This window comes from Vollenhovia emeryi, unplaced genomic scaffold (assembly GCF_000949405.1).
Source record: "Vollenhovia emeryi isolate VEMERY1.0 unplaced genomic scaffold, V.emery_V1.0 DF939194.1, whole genome shotgun sequence".
In the NCBI taxonomy this organism is placed as follows: domain Eukaryota; kingdom Metazoa; phylum Arthropoda; class Insecta; order Hymenoptera; family Formicidae; genus Vollenhovia; species Vollenhovia emeryi.
In genome coordinates, this window is record NW_011967172.1 from 858,071 (window position 1) to 873,071 (window position 15,001).

Genomic DNA, 15,001 nt, shown 5'->3' on the forward strand with positions numbered 1-15,001 from the left:
CGCAGTGGTTTACTCATAACTGTGAATCAATGAGTATTCACTGTTTTCAGTGATAATTCACTGCTTAGAGGGTAAGCTTTCTTAAATCAATGTCAAAGCACGATAAATTATCCAATGACTAGCTTATTAATTTTGTAATAACTGACCACGTTGGTTCTCTCTCGTCTAATTTAATATTCAGATATCAGTGTTTTGTACACAGACTCTTTAGCGTTTTGCCAAAGAAGGTATTCTCTTACAGTCAATCAGCGGATCATCACTGAAAAGCAGTTACTGATCACAGTTACAATCCCCTGACTGACTTTAAGGGAGTAGCGTCCACTTGTGCCGACGTAGTTTAAACTTTAATCACGATTTAAGTTACTTTCCATCTTTTCCCAACTCTTAGGCTCGCTTTCACCAACGTTGTTTAACTTTAATCTTAGCTCAATTCGTTCTTTGTCTCTTTTCAACTGTTACCTTAGAAAGAAACAGACCCGAATTAAACTAAGTTAAGCGACGTTTGGTAAAACCGCGGGCCTAAGAAAAAGAAAGTTAAAAACCGAGATTAAAGTTAATCTGCTTAGACAGAAGTGGACGCAAGGCTGTCAAATCCGGAGTTCGGCTTTACATTTCTTTCCGATTTTCTTCCCCTGTTTCTCACTCTAATCGTCACAATTTTGATACCGCAATCAAATTGATCTATCGTTAGAGCGCGGGCTTTTTTTTAACGTATCTGCAATGCGCTTCCGGGCCAAAGTTAACCGGCGTCGCGACGCTACCATCCCCGCGAGTTAAACGACAGTGCGTCAGCCCTGAACAGCAAGATCAATGACCACGCCTACCGCGACCGCACGCGGTACAATGGGAAATCTAACGAGTCCAGTTAGGGAAAATAATAGTTGTCGTCGGCTACGCGCTCGCTTTGTCACTGGACCCGGGCGGACAAAGGCGCCGTCATCGTTTTTGACGGTGCGCCGTCGGCTTTGAATAACCAGGAGCGACACAGGTGTCACGACAAGTGGTTCGCTCTGACAGCCGGTTATCGGTTATCGGTTATCGGCTATCGAGAACTTTCGAACTTACTGGCCCTTGACAAGACGGCGCGTCGAATTTTACCGTTGACGTGCCTGCGAATCGCGATGTCGCTCTCATTTGAGACCCGCGAGGGTTAATCACGGACCTCCGCGACGTGACGAGTTCTAAAAGCGACGCTAATCATCTTTATCAATCACCGAAGCTCTTCGGTACAGACGACTGTATAGAAACGAACATTACAACGATCGCAGCCCGCGAATTAGGACCGCGGAAGAACGGAAGACGCATGTCGAAAATTGTTAGCTTTTTTTACATCGTCCTGTTCGCTTTGCAATATACTGTCTTTATTTTTCCGGTCGAAGTTCGAAGCGGTTTCTAAAAAAAAAAAAGAAAAACTGTGGGTCTTGAAAGAGTTAACGTTTAGACGCTGCATTTCCCAGGAGCCATTGAGCAGCCGTAAATTTATCGTGCGCGATAACATCGGGGGCGAAAGTACGATCGAGTCATAATCGAGTGGACGTAAGACGCTTCCGCAGTCATCGGGAGTGCGGATCTGGTTCCACGGCCGCCGCCGTGCAGGAATAGAAGGGACGGGGTTCTGCTGGCTACAGCGGGGCATGGAAACGCTGGAGGGACCAAGGGGTTGGGGCGCAGTTAGTTTCCGTGGCATTGACGTTTCACAATACAGCCCCGATGCCGTTGACACCCCTATTTGCAACGACCCCGACGCAATCTCTGCCGTCGCGCGAAACTGCGTCCCGAAAATGCGCCAAGGCGGATCTTATTCAGCCTCTTCCGGCCTCTCGGCGCGCTTCCGGGCGAGCCCGGAAGCCCGCGAAAAGGACTCCGTGGGTCTGCCGCAGCACAAATTCTTTCGTCGCGAGAGAAAAATCCTCGCGCCTTTGATATTAGTTTCGTGCTTTATCGCTGTCTGTGCAGCGAACTGATGGGAGATTTAGGAGCCGGTTGCGAAAAAGGTTTTTTTTTTATTACTTCACTCTAAAAAATAGTGGCTTTCACCACATTCACGTAGTTAAGTAAGTCGGTGTGAATTTTAACATCGATAGTGTAGAAAATCTTTCGCAACGACAAACGAGATGTCAACTTTGATGCTACATTGTTTCGTTTTCACGACATGCGATGTGATCGCAATGTTAATTTCACATCGATAAGGTGAGAATTATATAAACACCCGAATGAGTCTTCATTTCGCACCATCGGTGAGAATTTACATATTTCTTAGAGTGTGTAAACAGAGACTGGTCATAAGAGTTCGTCAAATTCCCGCGAGTGAGAGTAAAACATAGGCTATCTCACTCTTCTTACGATCGTTACAATCGTATATGAGTGAGGTAGCCTGTGTTGTATCTTGAAGCTCCCTCTCGATCCACGATCGATCGCGTCTCCTTTGGAGACGCGCTAATGGCTTCGACAAGCGTTACGGTTGTAGCTCCAATATCCTACCGTCAGCAGGAACGGGGCGCGAATTCGTCGCGTAAATTCTATTATCGTGCAGCTTATCGCGAGTATTCGTAGTACAATGGATAATATCGGCGCTTACCGTCCTCGAACGACCGTAAGCGTCGATCGGTGACGTCACTATCAGTCGTTTCCGCCTCACCAGGCACCACTCCACGCCATCCCGGCAAGATGGCGTCAGTTCACCGGCGCGATTCGCTCGCATATGCACACCCGGAGATTTAGTGTTGCAAAAAACGGGGTGACAATGGCGAAGATCTATCTGCGAGCGTGTTCAACATGCGAGCGGTTTAATCTCCAAATTTGAACACAACGCGCCGCTTGCCTCCGGTGATTTTTCAATAAATAGTTTTTTAATTTCGTTTAGCTCTTCAACCCCTTCGTGACCACCGGGATATACATGTGAGTCCCGCGTACACTCTTTGCTTCTCTGGTTCCTTCCCTTACGAAAATGTAATATGGGAGAAAAGCACTAAAAATAATTACTAGAAGCTCAGTAATTGAATCATTTTACTGATGCAGTGTGTTTCTATTAATTATTTCAGTGCTTCTTTGGTACCCGGTATTACATTTCTGTAACGACTGGAATAGTGTTTCATAAAAAAAAAAACAAATAAATAATTCGGTCATGAAAGGGCTGACAATTTTTATTAAGATTAATAAACATATTTAACCTTTAGAGGGCCGGAGTGGCCACTACGGTGGCCAGGAGCAAACTTGAAAACTTTGCGGAACATGTATATTACATATATGCATAAATTTTCTGTTTAAAAAAATTACAAACTTCAATGGGAAAATGCCGGCCCTCTGCAGGTTAATTACCGATTAGCAAAACAAAGTTACGCGTAACCAAGAGAAAATGAGCCAAATGTAGGGAAGTCTCGAAACCGTGACGATGCATATTGGAATCTCGAAATTTATTCTAGACGAGTCTTCTCTATCAAGCGAATACTCCGTCGGGGAAGCATTAGTCCCATAGAGCTGCTAAAAGACCATTAGCTCGCGTCCATCTCCCGATGTACTGCAGCTCGATCCGCGATGTTGCTTATCTCAGGGCGGCACGGACGCGGACCGTCCAGCCCGGGGGATATTTTTGCCGGTGGCCTATCCGGGCCGTTATCTTTCGCGCCGGTACGTACCGATAATGGTGGCAGTCATTCGCGGATGATACGCCGAGATAGCCCGGGCGATAGGCGAGGACGGAAAATGCGGCGGCGGCGGTCGAAATCCGGCTAATGGTTTCACTGAATCAAACCGGGCGGCGGGCGTTTAACGGGGCAAACAGACAGAAAATGGAGCGCGACCGCATATAAAGAGTCGATGATAACGAAATGATATATGGCGACCGCGCTCCCGCTCGCTCGCGCGAACGTATTTACGGGGAAGCGAGAGCCAAGCCGAACCCCGGACGCTGCCTTGCCCTGCCCGCGCTCCGGCCCGGAGGCCCCCTTCGCCTCGGCCTCGCGATACACCCTCTATATAATGCAACTTCCACCCCCTCCCCTCCTCCCGGCTGGTGGTGATTGATCGGCGTGGAGATACCGGGCGATATTCACCGCGGGATTAAGTGAATGCGCGGCCACTTAATAACCCTTATATTATATAGCCCTCTCTCGGATCGAATAAACGTGCGCGCTCTCGCTGCGTTTGCCCGGGTGTCGTTAGGCGTCGTGGAATAACCGTTACGCTGGGAACGGCGTTCCCGATGGTCTCGAGATTAGAGAGATTCGAGGGTCGCTTTGAAGCGCGCCAACCTTTTGAAATAAAATGACGCGAGATAGATCTCGCATTGTAACCACCTCAATTAGCCCCGACACTGACTCATGAGAATCTTTAATAAGGCTAATGCGACGACCGAGGCGGAAGTTACGTCCCGCGAGAGAGGGGGATTCACGGAGAAGCTTAAGAATGTATGTTTTCGCTGTCGCGCTGTGCTTACCGAAGCGTTGCTTAATTATCTTACCCAAGTAATGGCGGGATAATTCAATAGCGCCGTCTGATAATTATCGATTCCATTAGCTAAATGCGCTATAAAAATCGTTCCTTCTGGCTTCAATCTGCGGCGGGGGCGCGAGACGAACATGCTAATTGAACATGAACTTCTCGCGGTAATGGCGTATGCAGGTAATAACACTGGCGTTAATGTGTCCGACGAAAAAGTTCGCACTTTTTCATTTTTTCCGTCGGAGGATAAGAAATTAAGTGCGGCCTTTAACGAGATATCTATAATTACATTTCTTAGGCCTCTCGAGAAACCTTTTTTTTTCTAAAGTATGTCGATAGCATTTGTGTGAGAAAGTATTAACGTACAAAAGTGCATTCTTCGAGTTGCGTTGAAGAATTTATTCAATTTACAATAAAAAAATTTCATCTCGTGACTCGAAACTAAATCTGAATCGGGTGTGTTAAATATATTTTATCTCGTAACTACAAACACCTCTATAAGATGTTCGTGAAAGTATTGAACGTAAGTAGCGCGGCCCTCGACAGACTCCATTTACTTTAGAGCCACGGCTCCTGCGCGGGCAAAGGACTCGGGGAATCTTTTATTTCCCGGGAATCGGAATCGCCGGCGGCGAGCGGTAGCGGAACGGGAACGATTGCTTTAATATTCAACGTCCGTAATAGCCGGACATGAGGTTTAGGATTCGTTCAATTATTCAAATCACCGCCTCGTTAGGTCGGTCTAAATCGAGATCTCGGTTATGTCCGGAGGTTGCCTGGGAGGAAATCTAAATTTGCTCGTCGTGCATTTAAATGTTGCATCGGCTACATACGAAAGCATAATTTATGTATGTACCAACGAGGCGCGGCCGCCGATACCTAATCGATAGCGAACGCCACATTCGTAATCGATCGAAATAATATTAAGGACGCAACGCGGATAGTTCTCTCTCTCTCTCTCTCTCTCTCTCTCTCTCTCTCTCTTTGCCTTCTCCCCCGTCAAGAGTATCGTTTTACCGAGGAGAAATTTTTAAGGAACTAAGAGAGAGTCCGGGAGATTCGTTCGCGCCGGCGGCGCAAAGCTTTCCTAGAGACTTTAACGCTCGTTGCCGAGCTTTAAATAATGCATGAGCAACCAGTCAAAAAATAAGCGGCCAAGAGAGCCGGAAGGGAGTTCTTTCCTTTCTCCCTTCCGTCGGTATGCCGGAAATGAGAACGTAGACAAGCAGACGCCATTCATTTCTGATTCAGGCGGAGCGCCCGCCGAGATACGAGGCCAGCTCGAATCGGGCATGAAATCCCGAATATAATGTCGTAGACAGGATTCTCGATTTACGCTCCTTTCAAAGAGCGTTAAGATGATTGTTCGAGCATCTCCGGCCAGGTCGAGCCGGGCTTTAATTAGGTACAACAAAATTAACCATCGCCGTACCTACGTCGCTACGTTGGGGCGTCGGGGGACACTCGGCGACGAGTCGGCAGGGTCTTGGTCATTTTCACGTAGGATTGCCCATTAGTGCTTAATCGATGCTTGATTAAAAATTACAGATTAAAGCTGCCCCGCGGGAGTTTTCGACCCGGCTCGACTGACCAAACCGTAACTGAGTTTCGCACACGTCCTCGGGCTATGTTGGCTAAATTCCTCGAGCAGATAATCACGGGGGCGATATGTACTTCTATATTCTTCAAGTATGAGGAAGTGAGGCGAGCCAGCGAGCTTCTGATCTCGATACGTTAACAATTTATTTTTATGCGTCCAAGCCACGTTGATCACAAAATTATCGTTACATTAATTATCTTGTTAAAATTTATAGTAAGAAAATTAAGCCCTGCACGTACGATTAGCGAGGACGGTTGAAATCTCGGGACATTTCCGAGTAAAATTGCCCCGACAAATTTTTTAATTTTCAAGAGTCCGCAAGGTATTCACATCGCGCGATACCGTGGATTAAAATCCGTGTAGGCAGCCGGTAGTTAGATTCTATACGTGAAACATTTGTAGAGACGGGAAAAATTTAGATTATTAAAGACGGCGCTTTTCCCCCCCCCCTGAAACTCTCGCGTGACGTGCACGTCAAGAGATGCATCTGGCCGGATTACGTTGTTCATTTTCTCACACGCGCGCCCATACGATTAATTGTCGGCGAAACTCCGAACCGTGGGCGCGTAGCCGGCGAGTATTTAGCATAAAATGTAAAATAAGCCGCGGCTCGGGCATAAATTGTATTCCCATTAGGAGGGTAGCGGGGACGCGGGTCGGGTGCATTTGAATACGAGCGGATTAAAAATTAAATATTACCGCGGAAAGGGCCGGCGATTAGAGCGCGCGCGGCAGGAATGAAAAACCGTCCGTACTCGAAGGGCGGTGGAAAGGCAAAGGGAGGACGCTGGAACACCGAAAGTTGCGCAAAATAAAGCGGACGGCGCCGTGACTCTTTGCAAAAAAAAACGAGAGGGGGGAGAGAGAGCGAGAGAAAAATTAAACGCTCGTTTAATAATTCGCAGCGGAGGCAACGAGGCGTTGTCCCGATTCGACGGCGAATTTTTTGGCAGCTCGTCGACGCTTATTCTCGCAACGGGAGCGACGGGACCGCGTCTTTACGCGTGGATATCAGCGGCGTGTACAAACGATACGGTTTGCCCCTCCCAAGATCTAGCGGGAAGGCTAATTTTTCTACGGTAGCATAAATCTCTTTTAGAATCATCCGAATGCGAGTCCCTCTCTTCCCTTCCTCTTTCGAAACTCGGCTAATAAATCCGCGAACGCAGATAATCGCAGCCGCAAATCGCCATACGCTTTCTCGTGGCCGTGGTATCGCCGCAACTGCCGAGCCATAACCATTTTTCACAATTTCTGACGCGGTGGCGGCGGCGGCGGCAATGCGAGCCTGGCACAAGTGGCCGTATCTGCCGAGCTCTCTTTCTTCCGCGGGACATTAAGGCCCGGAGCGGCGCGAGCGAAACGGTTAACTAAGACATCAGTCATAATACGCGAGACAACTGGATGCTGAGGTAGACGCGGGGAGGGGGAGGGAGGGCGTAAAGGGTCCTCGTAACTTCTCGTTTGCCCGGCTTTTGTTTGCGACGGCCCCGCTAGTCTCGCGGGCGCGCGAGACGTATCTCTCCAGCGCCAGAAACTACCTTTACGTCTCGACGGGATCCGTACATCAAAGTTTATAGGATAAGAACGAGGCTGCCGAAACGAGCCGGGAGATTGCGGCCGTTAAACGTGGCCAACTTGAGCAGCGGGTGAACGTGACTCGCGACTGCATCGAGCGACGCGTTGGCTCCACGGACTTCTATGTACCACGAGACTGCTACGCTCGAGCTGAAAAGTGAAGCAAGAATTCCGTCATGCCTTGTTAGGTAGATAAAGTAGTATGCGTGCACTGGCCGACCACTTTATTACTTACTTTTCAGCTCGAAGGCAGCAGTCTAACAGAAGTCTGTGGTTGGATCACGGAGCGATCGTCAAATCAAGTAAAATAAAGTATTATATCATTTTTTTAAAAGAAATTCCTTGCATTTTATGTGAAACATGGGAAAGGGGATAGTTAAGTTTGTTAACAAAAAGATATTATTTCGGTAACATCGAACAGGAAATTGTCGATACGCAAAACGTTGCACACGTCATTATCTCAGAGAATAAATCTAGATAAGAGGAAAGTGTTATCTGCATGTTCAGAATTAATATATGGATTGAAATAAATATTTGACGTTCCTACAAACAGTGCGAACAAGTGTCCATAGGCAAAAGGCCCCATTTTTTTCGAATTCGATTTTGGTCACAAAGATCATCTTGACAAGGCCAAAATCGACTTGCTTTACATCTTTTTCTAGTTTTGCGAATTGGAAAAAGATGAAAAGTAATTTAAACCGAGATTAAAGTTAATCTGCATTGGTAGAAACGGGCATTAAAAATTAAGTTAAACCAACCTGTGTGTTCAAACGACAGTTCTTCGTGCCCTTAGGTACTCTGGACTTCAGGGTTACTCTACATTCTACGTGTTTCTTCAGACAAGAACAAGCTGTAACAAGACCGAGAATACAGTTTACACGTCACATTGTCCGTTGGGTGTACTTGAAATTCGAATCGGAGGCTCGTCCATCCGACTTTCTAGCGCGAGCGTTTACCGTCGTGTAAGATAGACAAATGCGTTCTGGTCAGTTGGAAAAGCCCAGGCACGGCACGGAACGGTGCGGGACGGGACGGGGAGATTTACAAGTTTAGTTAGCGGCGATCACACCCCTGGGACTTGCAGGCTGATGGGACTCTATACGGCTATCGGTATGAAGTTCCGGGCGGAGCTCTTGGTGGCTCTCGGAGTTACTCCCGTGGCAACTCTTTCCGAGTACGGTCGTACGTGGCGATCGTGTTGTAGGGATCGATTTTCCTGACTCCGAAACGAGCCGGTCGCCCAGATATTAGCGTCGTCGAGAACAAGACGCCACGTCCTCGCAAACGCCACGACGTCCCGCGATCGATTCGCACGACCGTAGAAATATCTCGGGGGCGAATCGTCGGAGCGGATTCGCACGAGACGGGAAACGGTGGGACCGGCCGACGTCCGTCGCCAACAAATCTCTCCTACCTCCTAACCGTTACGGATAGCCGGCCATTAGAGTGTCATTTTTTCCCACATTTATGAATGACCGGCCGCGGATAAGCCCCTGCGGGATATATCGGCGTCCCGCGCCGCCGGCGCATTTGTTTGAATTACTTTATATCCCGCGATTTTTTATTATCAGTATCTCCTTCGGCCATACGTGCCATGTGCTCCTCCGCGGCGAGCGCAGCCGCGCGTGCGGCGGGGAGAAATATACCGCGTTCCCGTCTTATCTCGTCTCGCGAAAGAAATCGCTCGTGCGTATCGGTTACCGCGATTTGCGCCCCTCAACTTCGACCGCCATCCGATTTCCGCGAAGGAGACCGAGACGGCACAGGGAGATGTTCCTCAAACACACATTTATCTCTTATCACGGCTCGCAGCATTGACGGAACTGCGGACTACATTTCATAGAGAGCATCGCGAGGAACGTGCGAGTTTAAGGGGATGCCGGAGTGATTCTGCACCGTTTGCACTTTCCCCAACTAGAATTGTCGATTCGTGACATTTGTGTGATATACAAATTATGTGGCTTTCATGTACAGGCCGACAGTGTTCCATCATTCGGAGTCTAACAAAAGATCTATTTACTCGAATAATTTGTTCGAGTGAATAGATTTTTTACAATGAGTGGAATACTATCGGCCTGTAAACAAAAGTGTTGCGTTTTATAACGTCTTAAAATTCTCCCTTTTTTGGGCCAATGCATTTAAGCACTTTACCCTGGGACGGAGATTAAATGTGTGAAAATTTTATGAAGTATCGGAGGGAGGGAGGATAGAATAATTGATATAGGATAATCGATTGAGCAAAGGGTGCGAAAAGTGCAGAATCACTCCAGCATCTTTTGAATGGAATTGGTGATGTTGGACAGGAAAGAATTTAGTCGTGTCAATCGGCATCGTCCTGGGCAGCGCCGCGCGCCACCGCAGAGTACGGCGTCAGTCTCGTCCCGGCGATGGTCCTGAGCGTCCCGTTTGGCGGTCCAAAACCGCGCCGCGTAATGGGAAAATTTGCGTAAACGACGGGGTCATTAAGCGCCCCTCTTGCGCGCGAATGTGCGTGGCGGTCGCCAATGCGGAGACGGGGCTATAACTCGCGGTAATACCAACCTAACCGTGTACCCATGATTATAACGCTGCCAATTAGTCAAGCCGGCTTAGGATGGCAACTCTGCCCCGGGACAAACGTCTATGTATATACGTACATATGTATATATGCTCGCCGCGCCGCATCCGCCGGAGAGAATCCGAAAGCGGTTTCGCTTGTAAGAATAACCGACTTGGAGATCTGGCTCTGCGTCGCTGACAAAGCCGCGTTTTTCATTTCCAGCTTTGGCCAAAAACTCAACAGCGTCTCCTTACTAACCTTTTGAAGCATATACATTGTCCTATTCAATCATTTTTTGTGAAACTTTGTATACAAGGGTTTTTGGGGTCGCTAATTACGAATCCGGTATTTTCATAATTCAAAATGGCGGAATTCAAGACTTAAAAGAATAACATCGTTCAACTATAATTCAACTATACTAAGAAACATTATTTAGATATTATTAGAACCCATGGAATCTAAATTGCAGTCGAAGATTCTTATAGAATATAAAAATTAGCGCTAGGGTTAATATGACAACTGTTGGGAAATGTTGCGCTACTTGTTAATTTCCTTTCTTTCTTTATCCGACATCTTTCAATTGGAAAAACGAGACGAGTGTTGAACTTTTGAGGAAGCGAGCTACTTCAGGCTAATGAAAGGTTTGCTAATTAAAGGAAACGCGGCGAATTTAGGACGTTTTATCCGCATTCTCTCTGTAACAAAAGGATTGAGAGCCGAGGTTTATGGCGAGCGGTATTATTCCGCGGTTATATCGGTGTTCCGCGATACGTCGTCGCGTGTCGCGACGCGGTGTGCTGGGGGAGCAGCAGCGGGGCAAGTTTAGTAATTATTTAGCTAAATTGCGGAACACTTGGTACCGGCGCGGCGCAGCGCGGCATGTGTTTGCAACCGGCGAAAAATCTCTGAATTAATGCTCCGCCATTAATTACGTTTATGAGTCCAAATTGTCTCGGTGTAACCCGGAATTTATGCAAATGTAGTTTGCGAATTCGACGATCACGTCGCGCGCGCTCCGCCAGAAAGCGCGCCGCGTGCGCGCGTTCTGGCCTAGGGTGTATCTGTAATTTGCTACATAACGCGAGGTACGTACGTGACGCAGCTGCAAACGTACCCAAGTACGACGGTTTCGCGCGGAGTTTTATCGCTCCGCGAAAGTGAGATCTCTTCGAAAAATGACCTAGCGCGCGGGTAATTCGATTGACCTAGGTCGGGGGCGATAGGATGAAAACGGACATCAAAATACTCGTTTCGCATATTAAATGTTTACTTCATTGAACGTCGCTTTTACTTAATTAATAATTAATAAAATAAAATTTGATGTCTCACTTGTCCCTCGGCGAAGGATCCCTTCGCGAGCCGCCGAGCTGACACATCGGCGGGTTTTCAGCGCGATGTGAAATTTCGCAGAAATACCCGCTTCTAAAGCCGCTTGTTTTACGCCGCCGCCTGTCCGAAGGCAGCGTTGCGATAAAAATTATTCAGCGCTCACTCGCGCCCGATCTCACCCGCCGAGCGATAGCCGGGGAATCGGAGAAATCAGATTTCCGATCCGATCAATCCCGACGCGGATTCGACTGGCCGGTTAATTTTACTTTGTACCGCTATACGAGCGTTTTTTTTTCTTACCGTGCGCCGGCTGACAGATATGCGAACTGACGTATTCTGCACGGCGGAGCGGAACGGCACGGAGCGGCGCGGCGCGGCGCGGCGCCAGGAGTAACGTTTTACGCGCCCTTAACGAATCCGCAAATTGAAAATCTCCGGAGCGTCCGCGCTGATTTCCAAGAGAGGCAGGCGGTCGGACACGCGGTCGGCGCCGCGTTTATTTTTCCGCTCGTACTCTCCGCCTACCCGCTCCCAGAACCCGCCGGCCCTCCGCCCCGAGGCCGCCGGGTGCGTACGCTCTCTTTCTCTCTCGGTCTCTTTCGCTCTTTCTCTCCGACGCGCGGTATCAGCTGTTTAATTAATTTCGCCTTGTCCCGCGCAAATGAAACGGAGAAACATAATATGGGATCTGACGCGCGGGATTTTAAAAAGTGTCAGGGCCGGCACTCGGGGAGGGTGCGCGGTTGTACATACGTCGCTCGTTTTTTCGCGACTCCGAGACACGGTTCCTTGTCGGCCCTTCGAAGGAAAAGCGAAGGCTGACGTTTTTCCGGCCTGGGAATTTAACGCGGCGTATTATATCCGAATAATCGTTCGGGCCGCGCACTCCCGGAGGGACGGCGTGAAAATTTATGTCCGCGATCTCGGGGCTCGCGGATTTTGGAGATTAAATTGAATTAACGGGGCGCGTGTAAAATACGCGTGACGTTTGTATTAGAAGTGCTTTAATTTCGTCATGCGATATCGAAAATTTGTCCGCCTTTCGATCTGGCGTTTCGTTAATCGAGTACGGGCGGGGGCGACAGCGGGGCGTTTTCACGGCTGTCCATCAACGCGGCCGCTATTAGGGTAGCTCTTGTAAAGTATGGATTCGGACCAGTCGTATAGATGCCGCGGGACAGGCACCTATCGCGCGTTTCGAGGACGCCGCGGGCCACGCTCGATACCCGGCTTTATTAGTTCGCGGTAATAAATCAGGAGACAGATCAATTTTGCAGCGCCCCCTGATTTCCGTCCTGGGGACATCAGATACAAAATTTGCAATCCGCCCGGTGCAAACTGCGCCGACGTTCCTTCCGGTTTTCAGCTCTGTTATCCAATATCCACGCGACCGATATTTCATAAATACCCGACGATATTACCCGGGTCGAAATTTTGGTACCATTTTGACACTGTTAAGGATAATTTGCGCCTACTTAGCTGATCTATACACCTACATAGACCAGCAATAACCTACTTTAATGACATATTTTTTTACTCCTCCCTTGAATCTTTAATTCTAAAAATTTACTTTCTCCTACTTAAAAGGACCTACTTTAATGCTAAATTGGCAAAAGTAGAAATTTCCGACACTATCAGTTTTAAAGTAGGAGTAAATTTTGCACTTGCAGTTCGACCTCTTTTACTGACTTAGATCCTACTATACAATAGAATCAAAGGTTCAACATAGGGCCATCATTTCGACTCGGGTAAGCATTGCGTCCGCGCGCTATTGGGATTTTTCGAGAGGACCTGACAAAAAAAAGAGCGGCTCTTTCTCCCCGAGTTAAAATGATTTTCTATTTAGTAGGGCGATATTAAATTTCTCCCTCCGTACAACTGTCCGCTGTATTAAGCGCAGGTGTCGGCGCGATATTTACCTCGGATTTCCCTCGCGATTTCGAGATCGCGCGCCGCGCGGCCCCTCTCCGCGGTAGTTTTCAAAAATTAGCCACCCGCCCCTCCGCGCCCGGCGCAAAACTATGGCACAAACGTAACGCTGCGCTCTGCCCATCGTTATTGCTTTTTACGTTTACTTTTCATCGCAACTATAACAGAGCGCGGCAATTGAATTTTGCCAAAGCCAGACGTCGCTCGCTCGCGCGCTCACGCTCGCGAGCGACGTCCGTCAACAGTAAAATTCAAAGCGGCAACTTTTCGAAAATATCGTCGCCCCCGGACGCGCTCGAAAGCGCGCGCGGCACAAACGAGAAGGTAAGCTCGCCGTTTGACGTTTTTCGACGGGTTAGTACGACGACACGTCCGGCACAGAAATTAGCGTTACCGTGCGCGGCGCCGTTGGTTAACGATAGGCAGGGAGGGATGGCGAGAGAGACAGAGAGAGAGAGAGAGAAAGAGAGAGAGAGAGAGTGAGCGAACGGACAGGGAGGACAGGGAGGGAGAGAGCTGCGTTCGCGAGGGTGACCAGGCGGATGGCTTCCATATACATACATCGACAGGCGCACATCGATTATATGCTCGATTAATTCGCGACCGTGCCGAACCCCTTGGTCCGCACACGTCCGTCCATCCATTCGCTAACCCGCTCGCTCGCTCGCCCGCGCGCGGACGTAACGCGCGCGAGATCGATCGCGCGCGCGCACGTGGACGTCCGTACTTGGCGCTTTAAACTTTGCGGCTTTTATTGACGAGGCCGCGAAAACAGCGCCCGACTAATTTCAGTTATCAGCAATTACAATTTCTACATGCTACGTGATGAAAATGTTTTGCCGTACTCCGCCGAGAGGGCTCGATGTCCGAGCTCTCGATGAGCCTTTATTAATCTTTTTACACGTGGGAAAGATTTATGAATTAATTAATTAATAATGACGGCATTTCGCGAAACTGGGTTGGCGTTGTATCGATTCGCGAGATAAAGAGCGAGACTTTTATTTTTTTCGAGTCATTTTCTAATGACCGTGGTACATGTCAAATTTAGTATCCGATCAGCGGTCAATCCACTCGCTACGTTTTGTAGCGAACATTTCCTTTTTTATTCTGCTATTTATAATATTTTACGTCACACTTCAATCTCGGTCTTCCCTTTAACGATTGCGGTACACATAAAATTTTAGCATCCGATTAGCAGTTAATCTATTCGGTACACTTTAGAACGAACAGTTCCCTGCCGATACTCGCAGCGTTTCGCAAATTAAATGATTACCCAACGCGCGTATCGCGGGCGAGAGACAAATTGCCAGTGAAAAGTGTGTACAGCGGTGGGCAGAAAATATAGCGAATAATTCACTGCGGCGTGAAGGCACGCACCGTTGCTGGTCGCGTCAATAATTCGATTAAACTTGCGTAGATGCACAATGCCGATGAAGAATCTGTCGGTGCGGCGGCCACTTTGGTCGTCGACCCAGAAATTTCGGCATTCGCAGGATAGTCAATCTATGCTCGCAATTCCGGTGGACGGAGGAAAGGGGGCGAAGTGCAGCGGCGGCATAGAGAGAGAGAGAGAGGAAGGGGGGGGG

At 48.4% G+C, this 15,001-nt stretch overlaps 1 protein-coding gene across 4 annotated transcripts in view; it reads right to left on the reverse strand.

Annotated features, from left to right (window-relative positions):
* Window positions 1-15,001, reverse strand: part of LOC105562148 (LIM domain only protein 3-like) — a 94,805-nt gene that overhangs the window by 61,643 nt on the left and 18,161 nt on the right. For 2 of the 4 annotated variants that reach the window (XM_012012721.1, XM_012012722.1), the window contains exon 2: window positions 8,377-8,468. The exons of 1 other annotated variant lie outside the window; for it this stretch is intronic. The gene's annotated coding sequence lies outside the window, so the exon portion shown is untranslated. Of the gene's footprint in view, window positions 1-8,376; window positions 8,794-15,001 lie in introns of those variants that run through there. One more of the 4 variants, XM_012012720.1, reaches the window with a different exon arrangement.